General features: G+C 39.0%; 2 protein-coding genes across 7 annotated transcripts in view; one reads left to right on the top strand and one right to left on the bottom strand.

Annotated features, from left to right (window-relative positions):
* The window catches only part of LOC149788414 (stabilin-2-like), a 495,609-nt gene that overhangs the window by 146,134 nt on the left and 333,271 nt on the right, over window positions 1-16,204 (top strand). The window lies entirely within an intron of this gene.
* LOC149788415 (sex peptide receptor-like) overlaps window positions 1-16,204 on the bottom strand; it is a 131,522-nt gene that overhangs the window by 20,349 nt on the left and 94,969 nt on the right. Inside the window, exon 1 of one of the 6 annotated variants that reach the window (XM_089974379.1) lies at window positions 7,191-7,546. The exons of the other annotated variants lie outside the window; for them this stretch is intronic. The gene's annotated coding sequence lies outside the window, so the exon portion shown is untranslated. Of the gene's footprint in view, window positions 1-7,190; window positions 7,547-16,204 lie in introns of those variants that run through there. 6 annotated transcript variants of the gene reach the window in all.

The following is a 16,204-nucleotide window of genomic DNA, read 5'->3' as shown; positions in this document are numbered from 1 at the left end:
TCCACTGATATGGAACAACAATCCCAGTGACATAAGGCAGGATCCTAGTATTTCTTCTTTTCTTTTCTTTACTCAATGTCTCAAATGGATGAAATATTTAGACAATTGAACAGTTCTAGTACAATAAATACAGCCTGCTTTTCTGTAATTTTGCATCATTTTCACAGTTGAATTTTTCAAGGCAGGATGATATTTTATATTTTATATATGTTTATGTGTTCACAGATGCATGAACACATGTTCCAGGCTTGATACTTTGATTTTTAAAATCACTTAATTATTTAGTGTCAAGCCAGAATCTTCACATCATGTGGTATATACTGTATATATTGTACATCACATATAGAAGGCCTAAGGGTAGATTAGTTATTATTATTATTATTATTATTATTAATCATGGTCACTAAGAAACTTTGAACTTGATCATATATGATCATGGCAGAGTTTAAATTTTCTAATAGAACTGGCACCAAGGTTCATTCTTTGTCATTAGTCTTGTTACCATTTTTTGTCATTAGTCTTTGTAACATCGCCCTCTTAGTAAGAGGGGTGATTCATTGGATTTGGCTAGCGTTATCTAGAGGAGCCTTCACAAGTGGCGGAACCTGTTTAAACTGACTGGAGAAGGGATGACAGGTGAGCTTCTGGCACCTCAAAACCAGATGCTCCGGGCAGATGGAGCTCATTAACCTTGGGTGGTCGCCCATCTAGGAGAAGGTAAACTCCGATTTCAAACCTTCGCTGCCTTGCAACTATACCCTCTCATGGGAAAGGCTAAGGAAGTGAACCCCAACAGAAAATCCAGAAACGGAGTCCCTAAGGTGACTTGGCATTGATTTCAGTGTCATCTCAGCAACTCCCGCGATGTAGCTGGTGCCATGACGTATTGGCTTGTCCTTTCCCTTGGATCCATCAGCTGCATGGAGAGGGGGGATCAGCTGCATGGGCAACATTTGATTCTCCATATCACCCTGCCCAGGCTTGCGCCCTGGAGAGGACACTCCAGCTTCGCTCCACAGTGTCGACACAACACGGGAAGCAGCAGTTTACCGGTTATAAGTCACCACTCGATTGGTGTAGAACCAGACGCCAGGGGTTGCTTCTGATGGTGGGAGAGACCAACATGTTTCACTGGACAGCTACCGCCCGCCTCAAACTGGGCAGCCCCCAGCCAATAAGGTGCCGTCCCGCCACAGTTCGCCTGCCTTGCTGGGTGCGTAAGGCTTAAGGTACACGAGTACCTGACAAGTGGACTGCAACTACTGCACCAAGAAATAACAAAATAAAAATAAAAAAAGAAGACTTCAATCCTTAAGCTAGGTACCTGGAATGTCCGGACCATGCTGACTGGGCTTTCAGATGATCTCCAGACAATCAGTGATGTTCGTAAGACTTCAGTCATCAACGACAAACTTGCAAGACTCCAGGTCGACATTGCCTCACTACAGGAGACACAACTACCAGATTCTGGGTCCCTCAGAGAAAAGAACTACACATTCTTCTGGCAAGGAAAGAGCGCAGATGAAGCCAGAGAGTTTGGTGTTGGATTCACTGTCAGGAACACTCTGCTGGGGATGATAGAACCCTGCCAACAAGGAAGTGGAAGACTGCTATCCCTCCGCCTCCACACCACAAACGGGCCTGTCAACCTGATCAGTGTTTACGCTCCCACACTAAGATCCTCCACAGATACCAAGGATGAGTTTTATGATGAGTTAAACTCGCTCATCGACTATATTCCCAAGGAAGAGAACTTGATTTTGCTGGGCGACTTCAATGCTAGGGTGGGGGTCGATCATGACTCTTGGCTCTCCTGTCTTGGCAAGTTTGGCATTGGGAAGATGAATGAGAATGGGCAGCGCCTTCTAGAGATGTGCTCGTACCACGAACTCAGCATCACCAATTCATTCTTTCAGACAAAGCCACAGCACAAAGTGTCTTGGAGGCATCCCCGGTCTAAACACTGGCACCAGCTGGACTTAATCATTACAAGACGGTCAGCCATGAAGGGTGTGCTTCTTACCCGTACCTTCCACAGTGCTGACTACGACACCAACCACTCGCTGGTGTGCTGCAAAATGAAGCTTCAGCCAAAGAAGATCCACTGCTCTAGGCAAGAGGGTCAACCATGCATTAATGTGAGCAAGACATCATATCCAGTCAAGGCTGAGGAGTAGGGCTGTCAAAAATCACGAGAAACCAACCCGGGTACCCGTTGCGAAATTTAACGGGTACCCGTTAGCACATGAATGACATGTACAACCGTAGACCAACTAATTGTTATCCCCATTTCTTTAATATTTTATATGGCAATAGAGGCTAACCATGTAATGCACTACTCGGTCTGATGTGTCCGCACCGATGTAGCTGCGAATGATCTGACTGCACGCTATTAATTAATAAATTTATTTAGAATGACCTTTGTACACAGATGGTAGGTATAATCCAACTTTTAATGATCACTGTGATCAGCCGCGTTAAATCCTTTAGAACACTCACCTTTTTTTAAAGTATAAGTCCTTGTTAGAACAGACCACGTTTATTCATCAGCTTTTGACCGCAGATTTGAATTACCCACGCATGCGTGTAAAGCAGCTTTACCACATGTCAAGAGTAATGCATTAAAACCGTCTTTGTGTGTGTGTGTGTGTGTGTGTACAAAGATTTCAAGGTGTCTAGGTGATAATTGTTCATAATATAAATTGTGGGATTTCTTCGACATGTGTGTTCGGAAATCAAAGGTATCCATCTGGATTTTATTAAAAGAGCACGCAATGTACCGATCATTTAGCACCCACAATCAATAGTTATCGTCTACAAAGAGGTTTATTACCTGTAGAACAATGCTATGTTTTAACCTTGGTATATAATGCCTCGGGGATAACGGTTTGTCCTGTTGCACAATGCCAATGAATTTTATTAATCCAAACAGACTCTCTGATGTATTGTTTATTTATATTAAGCAGGGATCTGGTTTCTAATTAAAGCCATAGCTGTCACACCTGTTTGAAGTGGTTGGCGAGTGTGGCAATTTTTTTTTACGGGTACCCGCGTTTACGTTTCAATACCCGGGTTTTTCAATACGGTCGAGTACCCATTGACAGCCCTACTGAGGAGTTCACCTATGCTCTTTCCAAGATGTTTGACTCAGAACCCCCCAATGGCAGTGCCAAAGAAAGATGGGATCACATCAGAGAGACTGTATACAGCACAGCCACACGGATCTTTGGTAAGAAGCAATCAAAGAACAATGACTGGTTTGAGGCTAACTCTGCCACACTCATGCCAGCCATAAAAGAGCGTCACAGTGCTCACCTGCAATACAAGCGATCCCCCTGCCAGAAGACATTACAAGCATACAGGTCTACCAGAAGCAAAGTGCAGAGATTAGCATGGCAGTGTGCCAATGAATACTGGCTTCAGCTCTGTCAGAGTATCCAGTCAGCAGCAGATATTGGAAACATCAGAGGCATGTACGATGGCATAAAGAAAGCAATGGGTCCCACGAAGAAACTGACAGCACCACTGAAGTATGCCACAGGCGATACCATCCACAACAAGGGCAAGCAGATGGAGCGTTGGGTGGAATACTACTCCAAACTGTACTCCAAAGAGAACCACGTGATCAGTGATGCCCTTAATGCCATTGAAAACCTCCCTCTCATTGCCGAACTGGACGAGAAACCTACTGTAGATGAACTAAAGAAGGCCTTAGAGAAACTGTCCCTAGGTAAAGCCCCAGGGAAGGATGGCATCACAGCAGAATTCATCAAGTGCGGATGTAGCGTCTTGCTCACACACCTGCACGACCTCCTCTGCCAGTGCTGGGATGAGGGTGCAGTGCCTCAGGACATGAGAGACGCTAACATCATAACCCTGTACAAGAACAAGGGCGACAGAAGCGTCTGCAACAACTACAGGGGCATATCACTTGTTAGCATCGTGGGTAAAGTTTTCACACGTGTCATATTGAACAGACTGCAGACGCTTGCTGACAGAGTTTACCCAGAGTCGCAGTGCAGGTTCTGCGCAGAGAGGTCCGCAATCGACATGATCTTCTCTGTCAGGCAACTGCAGGAAAAATGCAGAGAACAACACAGACCCCTCTTCCTGGTCTTTATAGACCTCACCAAGGCATTCGATCTAGTCAGCAGAGACGGATTCTTCACAATCCTGAAAATTGGTTGCCCTCCAAAGCTGCTAAGCATGATCCAGTCCTTCCACGATGACATAAAATGCACAGTGCAGTACGATGGCTCAACATCTGACCCCTTTGACGTCCGCAGTGGAGTTAAACAGGGCTGTGTCCTTGCCCCCACGCTCTTCGGCATCTTCTTTGCAGTCCTGCTCAAGCACGCCTTTGGGACATCCACAGAAGGGATTTACCTGCACACATGATCAGATGGCAGACTGTTCAACCTGGCACGACTGAAGGCAAAGAGCAAAGTGCGTGAAGTAACCATCAGGGACATGCTCTTCGCAGACGATGCTGCTCTAGCCATCCACATGCAATGAGTTTGGGTTAACCATAAGCATGCGATGAGTTTGGGTTAACCATAAGCCTAAAGAAAACAAACGTGATGGTTCAGGACGCGGACCCCCCAAGCATCATCATCAACAACTACGAACTTGAGGTGGTGAGTCAGTTCATGTACCTCTGCTCTACCATCACCAACAACCTCTTGCTCGATGCTGAGCTCAACAAGCGGATCGAAAAGGTATCAACAACTCTCTCCAGGTTGTTGCAGAGAGTGTGGAACAACAGCATGTTGACCATGAACACTAAGATCACTGTGTACCGTGCATGCGTGCTAAGCACTCCCATGTACACCATGAAACCTGGACTCTATACGCCTCTCAAGAGAAAAGACTGAGCGCCTTTCACATGCGATGCCTCCGATGCATACTTGGGATCACCTGGAGCAATCGAGTAACAAACAACGAGGTGCTCGAGTGTGCCAAGATTCCTAGCATGATCACACTCCTCCGCCAACGCCGCATCAGATGGCTGGGCCATGTACATCGGATAGATGACGGACGGATCCCCAAAGACATTCTTTATTCGGAACTCTCCTTTGGCATAAGGTAGATCAGATGGTCACATCTCCGCTTCAAGGATGTCTGTAAGCACGACATGAAAGCCCTTGATATCGATGTCAACACCTGGGAACAGCTCGCTCTAGACAGATCAAGCTGACGACATGCTCTGATCACTGGTCTGAAAGCCAGAGAGGACAAGCAACGCTTGCTAGCTGATGAAAGACAATTGCAGAGGAAGAAGAAGCAGCTCCAAACAACACCTGATGCAACCTTCAAGTGCAGCAGGAACTGCCACTCCCGCATTGGCCTACTTAGCCACAGCAGATGCTGCTCAACCACCAACTGGGACATCTCTCATGGGCACAGTTCCATCGTCTCTCGAGACTAACGGATGCCAACAATCTAGAGGATGACCTTCCTCGATTTTATAGCCTGGTAGTAGTGGATAGATAATAAGGATAATAATAATAATGATGATAATAATAATAATGCTTTATTTATTGAGGAGTCAAGGACTATTCTCCATTGAGGCCCTCTTAAGGAGAATATAACAAACAGATAGAATATAAACAGAGAACTGAGCAAGACTATTGGCCCCCTTAGACAAGAAAAATAACATTTAATCAATAACAATTAATAGCAACAATTCCAATTCAATCTAAGTTATGTCAACAGAATTTAATAGCAGTGTCTAATTTGGAATTATTTCATCATAATAACGAGTGGTGAAAAGATTGCAATGTCCATGACTGATTGTATCACCTTCCTCTCGTGACCCATGTATCACGTCTTTTTATTCTCTATTCTCCCTATTCTGAATGCTTCATGTCTTCTGGACTTCCTAGTCTTTATTTTAAACATGTCATCTATTTCCAGACTTCTGACTTCTGTCTTCAGACTGTCCTGTCTCTCCCAAAAGGCTGTTTACTTAAAGGACAGAATTACCCCTAAATCTCTATATGTATCACTTTCTATGCATACATAAAATTTGCTCACTTGCATTACTCAGAAGCATAAATAACTACTATCCGAACACTGTATAAATTCTTAACTAATTCGATAGACCATCACCCTCACTTCACAGTGAATGACCATAAATTAACACCTGAGCGGTGTATCTAACATTACCGCTTCTCTTTACCTATGTTACCACATGCTACTATTGCATAAAATTCACACAATTCTAGCTCACACCAATCCCTAACTTGCAAGATTATTTAAACATTACAAAATCAGATATAAATATGCAATTATCGTTAAGTCACAATAATCAGTATCATCCTAACAGACAAAGGAAATTATTTCATATAACCTAATGAAATCCCACACATATGAAAATTTGGATCACATGCAATCCATCAATTATATCAATGAACTAGGAAGTGTCAAATTAAAGAGATAAATTGCATAACAACTCTAGCATCAACGGATTTCATTGAAATTGAATAAACAATACATAATATAGATCCTAGTCATATCAAACACATTTGCATAAAACAAACAATTAAAAATAGAAAATTATGTGAAAAATTAAAATTGCATACCTTAATGCTGTTCTCTTTTCGAAGAGCAATGACCATGTGTGCAGTGCGCTTTTGTCAGTGCGCTAATGACATAATACCCATACATGTAAACATTTGTTGACATATAATAAATTGGGACTATTCAGCCCCCTACCCTTAAAAATTGAAATCCTCCCTTATGATTACAGGGGAAGGCAAAATATGTCCCATGGGCTGGATGATGGCTGAGACCTGGTTTTTATCCATTAAGTTACATCATAGGGTGTGACTTTAAAATTCACTTATCCAGCCTGTTTCTTGGAGGAAGTTGCCTGTACCAGATTTAACACCTATTGGTGCTACTTTAATTCTTATATGATAACAAAAACTCCATACGCTCGTGACATACAGGAGAGTGTGTTGAGTCTATTCTAATTTCCTGAGTGGGATGGAGTTTTAAGTGAACTAAAAATATATATTTCATGCTAAAAATTGGAGTGGGCAGTTAAATGAAGGTCAAATAAAGTTGACTTCTGTATTATATATGCCTTCTTTCTGAAGTTTTGTGATATTTGCACTTGAAATTAAATATCAAACTATTTGTATATGCACTGTATGCAAATCTTTCAAAGAAAATTAAGTACTTACTTTTTGGAGAATAACAACTTCTTTGCATCAGGAAACAGATGCAATGCAGAATTTCCCACAATACAATATCCTCTGCTTTTGAAATGTTTTACATTTTTGTGAAATCTTCACTTTTTAATCAGTTAATCATATGTTTGGAACATACCATCCAAGTTATGCTTCCTGCACTCATTTAAATAGCACATGATTTTGCCAGTTATATGGCAAGACAGGAAATCAGCATATTTAGATTTTTAGGGTTTTCTATCCTATTAATCTGTCTGTAAAACACACACACACACACACACACACACACACATTAATACTGTTGGTTATACGATACTTCTGAATTCATTTTAATGGCTTAACCCTGGTCATCTGGTGCATTATGCTAAGGTGAGATTTGGGTGTATGCTCTTTTGTGGGTGTGTCTTTGTTTTACAGAGATAAAATGGTAGATACCCTTATCAGTATTCTTCACCAAGCAAAACAGGAAGTAGAAATGCCAATACAGGATTCAGTGGAAGTAATCTGATTCAGTGGATGTAATCTATGTTACTGTGCTTGTTGAATTTTATGTGATAGGCACCTCTAACATGTGCAGGGACAGTCATACTTCCATGATATATTTTGTAATAAGAAAATGTAGAGATCTTTTATAACTAATATGAAATTAAATTCTACCTGACACTGAACTGTTTTTTCAAATATCTTCCCAAAACATTGGTCAGTACTAACGTAATGGTTTAAAATCTGTAAAATTGGCTTATATGTTTTTAAAAAAAAAAATGAATCAAGTATTGCATTTATACAGGTCCAAGTGTTTAATCACACATTCTATTTCTACTGAATATCTTTTGAAATATCATTCATCTTTAAAAGTACGTCATTATACAAAAGAACAATTTTTCATCAGACAACTTTGGAACATAAAGACTATCCTTTTGATGATTACATTTTATTAAAGAAAAGTTTGGATTTATTGCATTTGTTGCTAAAGCTTGTGTGGAAAAAAATACTAATGCAAGTTATCTTAGAATAACTGACACTCAAGGAGTTCCTTTTTCTGGTTTTGTGAAATTGCTGAACCCACCTGTTAAATAAAATTAATAACTGATGAATCATTTGCAAATTATACATGTTCAGGGAAATTCAGATAGGGCATGTAACTTAAGTAGAAATGGTTTATTTTGAGTGGTGGTGGTTTTTTTAATAATACTTCCTCAGCTGCTTCATTATGGATTGTTCAGTTCTGTCTCTGACACTAATGCCACCTACAACTTTGCCTCTGTCCATTTGTTTGCTTAGTAAGTTTCACATGCTGATTCCTTAAGTATGAGTAAGTTGGAGGAAGAATATGAATTTGTGCAGAAAGAAAGTAATGCAGCTCTCCCTCATCATAAAAGTACATGGGAGCAACAGGGTCATATGGTGAGACCACCTTTTAATGAAATATATGATGCAGTACTCATTATAACACTGTCCTTGGGAGCCATTGAGTATACTGCCTTGTAGTGAGATTACCTTTTAATGAAATATATGATGCAGTACTCATTATAACACTGTCCTTAGGAGCCACTGAGTATACTGCCTTGTAGTGAGATCACCTTTTAATGATATATGATGCAGTACTCATTATAACACTGTCCTTAGGAGCCACTGAGTATACTGCCTTATAGTGAGAATGCATTAGAATGAAATTTATGATGCAGTACTACCTCATTATAACACTGTCCTTGGGAGCCACTGAGTATACTGCCTTGTAGTGAGAATGCATTAGAATGAAATTTATGATGCAGTACTACCTCATTATAACACTGTCCTTGGGAGCCACTGAGTATACTGCCTTGTAGTGAGAATGCATTAGAATGAAATTTATGATGCAGTACTACCTCATTATAACACTGTCCTTGAGAGCCATTGAGTATACTGCTTTATAGTGAGATCACATTTTAATGAAATATATGATGCAGTACTCATTATAACACTGTTCTTGGGAGCCACTGAGTATACTGCCTTGTAGTGAGAATGCATTAGAATGAAATTTATGATGCAGTACTACCTCATTATAACGCTGTCCTTGGGAGCCATTGAGTATACTGCCTTATAGTGAGATCACCTTTTAATGAAATATATGATGCAGTACTCATTATAACACTGTCCTTGGGAGACATTGAGTATACTGCCTTATAGTGAGATTACCTTTTAATGAAATATATGATGCAGTACTCTCTCTCATTATAACACTCTCCTTTGGAGCCATTGAGTATATTGCCTTGTATTGAGACCACATTATAATGAAATTTATGATGCAGTACTACCTCATTATAACACTGTCTTTGGGAACCATTGTGTTTATTGCCTTGTAGTGAGACTGCATTAGAATGAAATAGATGCTAGCAATAGGACTTAATGAGATGATGTTTAATATTACAAAAATATAAATCTTTTAATTAGTTGTAATTTTTGTTCATATGCATGCTAAAAATTGGGAGATGAAAATCATCCCTTTTGAGATCAAAACTCTTGACCAAATTTTGGAAATCCTGATCCATCCTGACCTGAAATGTCTTTTCTGTCACACATATGTACTACATATAATTAACATGTAACTGGAAGATGAAATGGATTCATGATGATGCATGCCTTTATAAGAGGAACTGTGTTGTAATGAAGGGTCTTTTTAGTGAGGGAGTGATTTGCTCCGAAAAGATAAGTATCTCAGTTAAAGAAAATAATTAAAGCAATACAAGTAGTGAAACATGTTCAAGTTTTCAACACTCAGTCTATTTGATGGATTCAGGCTGTAAGTATATGATAATTCTAATATAAATTAAACTTTTTTATGCTAAATTTACCATTCAGCTAAGCCTTGTTGGTGAAACCGAGGCCACCTGGTTCTTGGCATATCGTATATACCTGTATAAATTAATGCATATCCAACTTAAGTTTATTTTCGGCCCTTATCTGCCTAATCATTATGTAACCACAGTCACCAGGGTATATACTTTCTATTTAAAATCATTAGCGAAATGAGCAGTGTAGACTTGGAGCAGTGATAGCTGTCTTGGTATATAGACAGTGTAGACCATGGAACAGTGGTAGCTGTGTAGTTATGGGCAATGTCTACCATGGAACAGTGGTAGCTGTGTAGTTATGGGCAGTGTCTACCATGGAACAGTGGTAGCTGTGTAGTTATGGGCAGTGTCTACCATGGAACAGTGGTAGCTGTGTAGTTATGGGCAGTGTCTACCATGGAACAGTGGTAGCTGTATTGGTATGGGCAGAGTAGACAATGCAATATGTGTGTGTGTGTGTGTGTGTGTGTGATTTGGATTTTTAATCTAGCTTTAGGAAAATTTCAGTCATATCGCTACGATGCCTGCAGTGTGACAGTTTATAGCGATGTCTAGCACTGGGGCATCATGCTGCAGACATGTAGCATGTTGTTCCATCTGGTCACATTATCCTGACACAAGGCCGACCAGTCCTAACACTAATCTCTTAATGCTGAGTGCCAAGCGAGGCAGTTGTTAGTACCATTTTTGCAAGTGTTTGGTATGACTCAGCCAGGGATCGAACCAACGACCTCCTGCATCTGAGGCGGATGCTCTAACCACCAGGCCACTGGAGCAGTCAGACCATAGAACAGAGGTAGCTATATTGGTAAGGGCAGTATAGACCATGGAGCAGTGATAGCTGTGTTGGTAAGGTCATTGTAGATATGGAACAGTGATAGCTGTGTTGGTAAGGTCATTGTAGATATGGAACAGTGATAGCTGTGTTGGTAAGGTCATTGTAGATATGGAACAGTGATAGCTATGTAGGTATGGGCAGTGTAGACCATGGAAAAGCGGTGGCTATGTACTGTTCATTTTTAATTTGGATCAACTTGCTTTGACTCTGGATAAATCTAAAAGTAAATAAACAAATTTCACACCCAGTTACCAGTAAAACCCCTGATAGTTTTGAAACCATTCCAACATTTAAAAATGACAGAAAATGTTTTTAAGAAAATAATTGTTAGAGTTCATAAGTTAGTGACATTTTAATAGTCATGCTAAAAAATGTACAGATTGCCTTCAAGTTAGTATGATTGGCATATATTTGTTAACAGTGACATTGTGTGGAAGATCTTTGAATTTAAATTCATCAGAACAGTCCAATCATAGACATTTAAAAACTTTCTATAATTGGATTGTTTTGAAGCATGGAAAGTAATTGAGAATCTTCAGAGTCTGTGCGGTGTGTTTTTTTGTTGCTTGGTGCACTATGCAATGGCAGATATGGGTGTGCAGTTTTGCAATTGGACTCAAATGCAGGTATATATGGTAATGGCCATCATAAAAAGATGTGTCATTTATAAGAATTATTACCTGTTTTGACTTAATCTGGATGCAGTGTATGATTCAGTTTTGTGAATGCAACTATTCTTGCAGTTTTTTAGTGGATTCCTTTGAACTAAGTATAAATTATGGTCATCAGCAGATGATGCTGACAAATGTAAACTACACTATTTTCCCAAGAGTTATGTTCTAGTGATTCATTCCTTATTGATGAAAATATAGTGTTTTTTATGTTTGTTCTTTATAACAGAACCTAAATATGTAGCAATTGCATTTGTAACTTTTTAAAGCCATTTTCTTCTATTGTTTTTTTGTTTTGTTTTCACAATCTTTCATAGTCAAAAAGCTTTTAATTACAATTAAAGTCATGCTATCATGTTTTACATTATCATCTAGTTTGTTACACCAATCTGATGGGTTCGAGTCCAAGGCTCGACTAGTGTGGGTACGTGGGAAAGCCTGCCAGTAGCTTCTCATGGGTCGGTGGTTCTTCCCTGGGTTTTCCAGGGTTCTTCCTCCACCAGTTATACTGGCCGCCATGTATTGCCTATCTTGTGCTGACAAATGGTGTTAAACCCTGCTAGAATACAACAAAACACCCATCTGATACAGACTTTAAACTTGGGGCAGCTAATTTTATGCCAGGTAAAATAATCAAATTATTCCTACAAATGATGATAGGTTAAAGGATTTAAAGGAGCAGGTCAGTATTGAAATTTGTTAGGGTCCATCTCAGCCACTCATAGAATTCCATAATGTCACCTTTATCTGAAATTTCACTTGCATTTAAATATAAATCAAAAGATTTTTATTATTTTTAATTAAAGTTCTATTTTCCTATATCGACAAATCAAATGTGTGTGTGTGTTTTGCATTTTTAACATAGATTTAACAGGTTTTTTTTTAGTGATATCGCTATGATGTCTGCATTGTGGCAGTTTACAGTGATGTCCAGCACTGGGGCATCATGCTGCTGACTTGTGGCACGATGTCCCGCCCAGTCACATTATCCTGACACCAGGCCGACCAGTCCTAACACTAACCTCTTAATGCTGAGTGCCTAGTGAGGCAGCTGTTTGTACCATTTCTGTAAGTCTGTAGTATGACTTGGCTGGGGTTTGAACCCACGACCTCCCGCATCTGAGGCAGACACTCTAACCACTAGACCACTGCAGTGGTCACACCTCAAGTGAAGTGATTGTATGTAACTAGAAGGTCTGACCCAATATTAAAGTTGAACTCGTATCGACTTTTAAACTTTTGGATGATTTAATTCTATATAGAAAGTCTGCTTGAGAACATGACCATAATGCTGTATTTCTTTATTCATGCCTTGACCAGGTTAATTGACAGGGATAGAAACATTTTCAAGTAAATTGATGATCTGCCATCTGAGTTTTTGAGGTAATGATGTTTACATATCAAATATTGATACTATAGTTCAAGGATTGTTTTTAAAAAATAAATTACATATTGTAGAAGGGGCCCCTGAGTGGCTGAGTGGTCTAAAGTGCTCACCGTTCTGGATCACTGCCCTCTCACCTTTGTCTGCGTTGGTTCGAGTCCAAGGCTCGGCTAGCATGGTTATGTGGGAAAGCCTGCCAGTAGCTTCTCGTGGGTCAGTGGTTTTTCCCTGGGTTTTCCAGGGTTCTTCCTCCACCAGTTATACTGGCCGCCATGTATAGCCTATCTTGTGCTGAAAAATGGCATTAAACCCTAGAACAACAACAACAACATATTATAGAATTGTAATGTCTTTACCTTTCATCTTTTATCTTGTGGTACTTATGTTTGGATTTGTTGGAAGGGTTCATTAAACCTTAATGCATGCATTAACCATAGTTAAGAAATCTAGAGAACCCTTTTCATTCGGAATTTTGCACTCAAGTTTAGACTTTCTCATAAATACGCTTTTTTTGATTGAAAATATTCAAGTTGGTCCATGGCATGAATGAAAGCTGTATACATTTTTCCTATGATAATTCTAAATACAGTCTTCTGAGATCTTAGATAAGTTTGATAACAGTTCCCCATACTATGTTGCAAGTTATTATTGTAGTGGTATGATGAAACCATTTCCAACTTATCTAAGCTGTTCAGATTCCAGAAATATGAGGGAGGAACTGTTTATTCATGGATAGTAACCAGAGTGCACAGGAGGCTTTTTTCATTGCATGCATAATATGCTAATTCCTTCTTTGTTTCTTATCAACATGCACACAGAAAACCTTATCATGTGTAGTAACTTGAAATGAAGTATACTTGTAAGAAAGATCCAATGTTGCATTAGACATTCTTGATCTTCCAAAGTCACGGATATATCTAGCGTCATCACATTGACTGTTTGCACCAAGTTTCAAAACCATCTAGGGTACGTTGCATTTATATTGTATGACAGCTACAGAGAACTGTGCATGAGATTGGTATGATTATCTGTTGCTACTTTGAAAGTAAAGTGGAAAATCTTTGATAAAGTTTAGAAATGGGACAAGAACTAGAATTGAACCATGTTGAATACCACTATATTGTACAAATAGATAACATGAATGCACCCAAACTACTTTGACTTTTTGGTACCGCTCTGATGTAAACACCAGACATATAAACTGGTAATATCTTTATAAGAATTTCATGTTTGAAAAATAAGTCAAATGTTCTTCTGGAATCTATTAAGACTATTTCCAGCAAGTTTTCTTTCATCTAGAGTTTTGAGCTAGCTTTCTACCATCTTTATTCAACCTTTCACAAGAGTGATTGGGTCAATGTGAAATATGTTGTTGCTTGCAGTGATATCCATTAGAATGACATGTGGATGTTTTCTGTTAATTTGGAAAGAGTTGATAGAATTTAAATTCATCTAAAATTGTTAACATCAGTTATAGAAGTGTATTGGCGTGATCTAAGCTACCTTTCGTATGTTGAGGAACCTTCCATTTTTTTAACTTTTAGATTAATAAGTTATGTAGTACCATCTGCTATGACAGAACACTTTTGTAAAGGTCTCGTGTCAGTTTGATCCAGTCTCATTGCTTGTCATGTTCGGAAAGAGATTTGAATACATGATCTGTTTGAATTTTAAAAAAATTCAGAATGGTGCATTACGGGTATTTCATTCATTGAGTGTATTTAAGCAATAGGAATTTACGTCAGTTGATGGCTCTTTTAATTTAGCAAGTATTTAAAAAGTCAATAAAAATATCATCTACTGAATAAAAATCAATGACATCTTGTCTTTTTGTGAAATTGTCTCAACATTACTAAATTTATCACTTTTACTTACCCTGATTTTTTGAACATTTTCCAGATAAAAATAGGATTTCTCATTCAACTGTGATTTGTATAACAGTAATGTTTCCTTGTTTTCTGAATGAGTTTTGTAACTTTATTCTTCTACAAATCCCTTTCATTTTCTTTAGCGTAACCTTAGGTAACCTGGTCATAAAGTGAGTTTTATGGTACTGCCTGCCCTGCATTGTCTGTTGTTAGTCTCCTGCCCCTCCATCATCAGTTGCTCTTAACCACTCTAGTCAGTTGACAAAAACTTGAAATATGGGTTTGGCATGAAAATCTTGGGTAAGTTGATGGAAGAGCAAGAGCTATGCCGGATAACAATGAAGTGATCTTGCTTCTGATTGGCTTATTTCCATAGAACTCAGGTGGTCATATTTCTGATTCAGTTTTGATTATACTTGGTTTTGTCATTAAGATTAAAGATGGCTTTCATCATGAATGAGATTCATGTATATTAACGAGGTGAGACCTGCATCAGACTGGTTGAACTTGTTACCAATTTTTGAGTCAAATTTTGGATCTAATTTTGATAAAATTTGAAATAGGGATTGATATGATCTGGTTCTTGGATGGTTTTATAAAGAGTGAGGTCCATTCATACTAATGATGTAATCTTATAGCTGATTGGCTGACCTTGGTACCACACTCAGAGGCCAGATTTCTGGTATGATTTTCAAATTTTAAAACACGGCTTATATTATCAGGATCTTTGGTGGGATCTATAATGAACAGGATCCACACATATTAATGTCTAAATCTTGCATATGATAGGCTGAGCTTGTTATCAGTCTGTGTAATAGAGTTAGGGTTATAAATATTGGGTTCCTGTACAGGGTAGGGGGGAGGGGAGGGGAGGGGCATAGGTAATAATATGCAGAAAGGATGGGGATTTGTTGATGATGAGCCACTAAGTTGCTCAGGTTGAGTATTTTGGTTACATAGTAAATACTCAAGTTCACAACTGTAATGCAGTCTACTTGCGGGAGAATTGCAGGCTGCAGGGTTTTACCTTGCTTCATTGACAATTGATTTGTTTTGAAACTCATGCTGCACTGACTAAACCACTGCAGCCATCTTGACTGAGTAGAAAACAAATTATAAAAAACTCATCTATTGAGTCAAACATAATTGATGATAGAAAGGAAATAATATTCAATTGCCTTCTCTCAGATGATTCTTTGTCCGAATCAAAACAGCAGTTTACAACTTGTTTAAATATCTGTAGGGCCCCATTTTAGAAAGTCATAATGCAGTCTTGTATAATTACATTGTTTGTCCTTCTAAGAGTGAATATACAAAGAGTTTGATGCTTTAGTTTTATGGGTCATCATTTAAAGCAGTTACTGTCCCAGTTTGTCCCTCTTCTTTACTTTGGTGTCAGCAGCTCAAGTTTTAAAG

Source organism: Sinohyriopsis cumingii, chromosome 11, assembly GCF_028554795.1.
Source record: "Sinohyriopsis cumingii isolate HCF-2022 chromosome 11, ASM2855479v2, whole genome shotgun sequence".
Classification (NCBI taxonomy): Eukaryota; Metazoa; Mollusca; class Bivalvia; order Unionida; family Unionidae; genus Sinohyriopsis; species Sinohyriopsis cumingii.
This window is presented reverse-complemented; position numbering and strand designations above follow the sequence as displayed.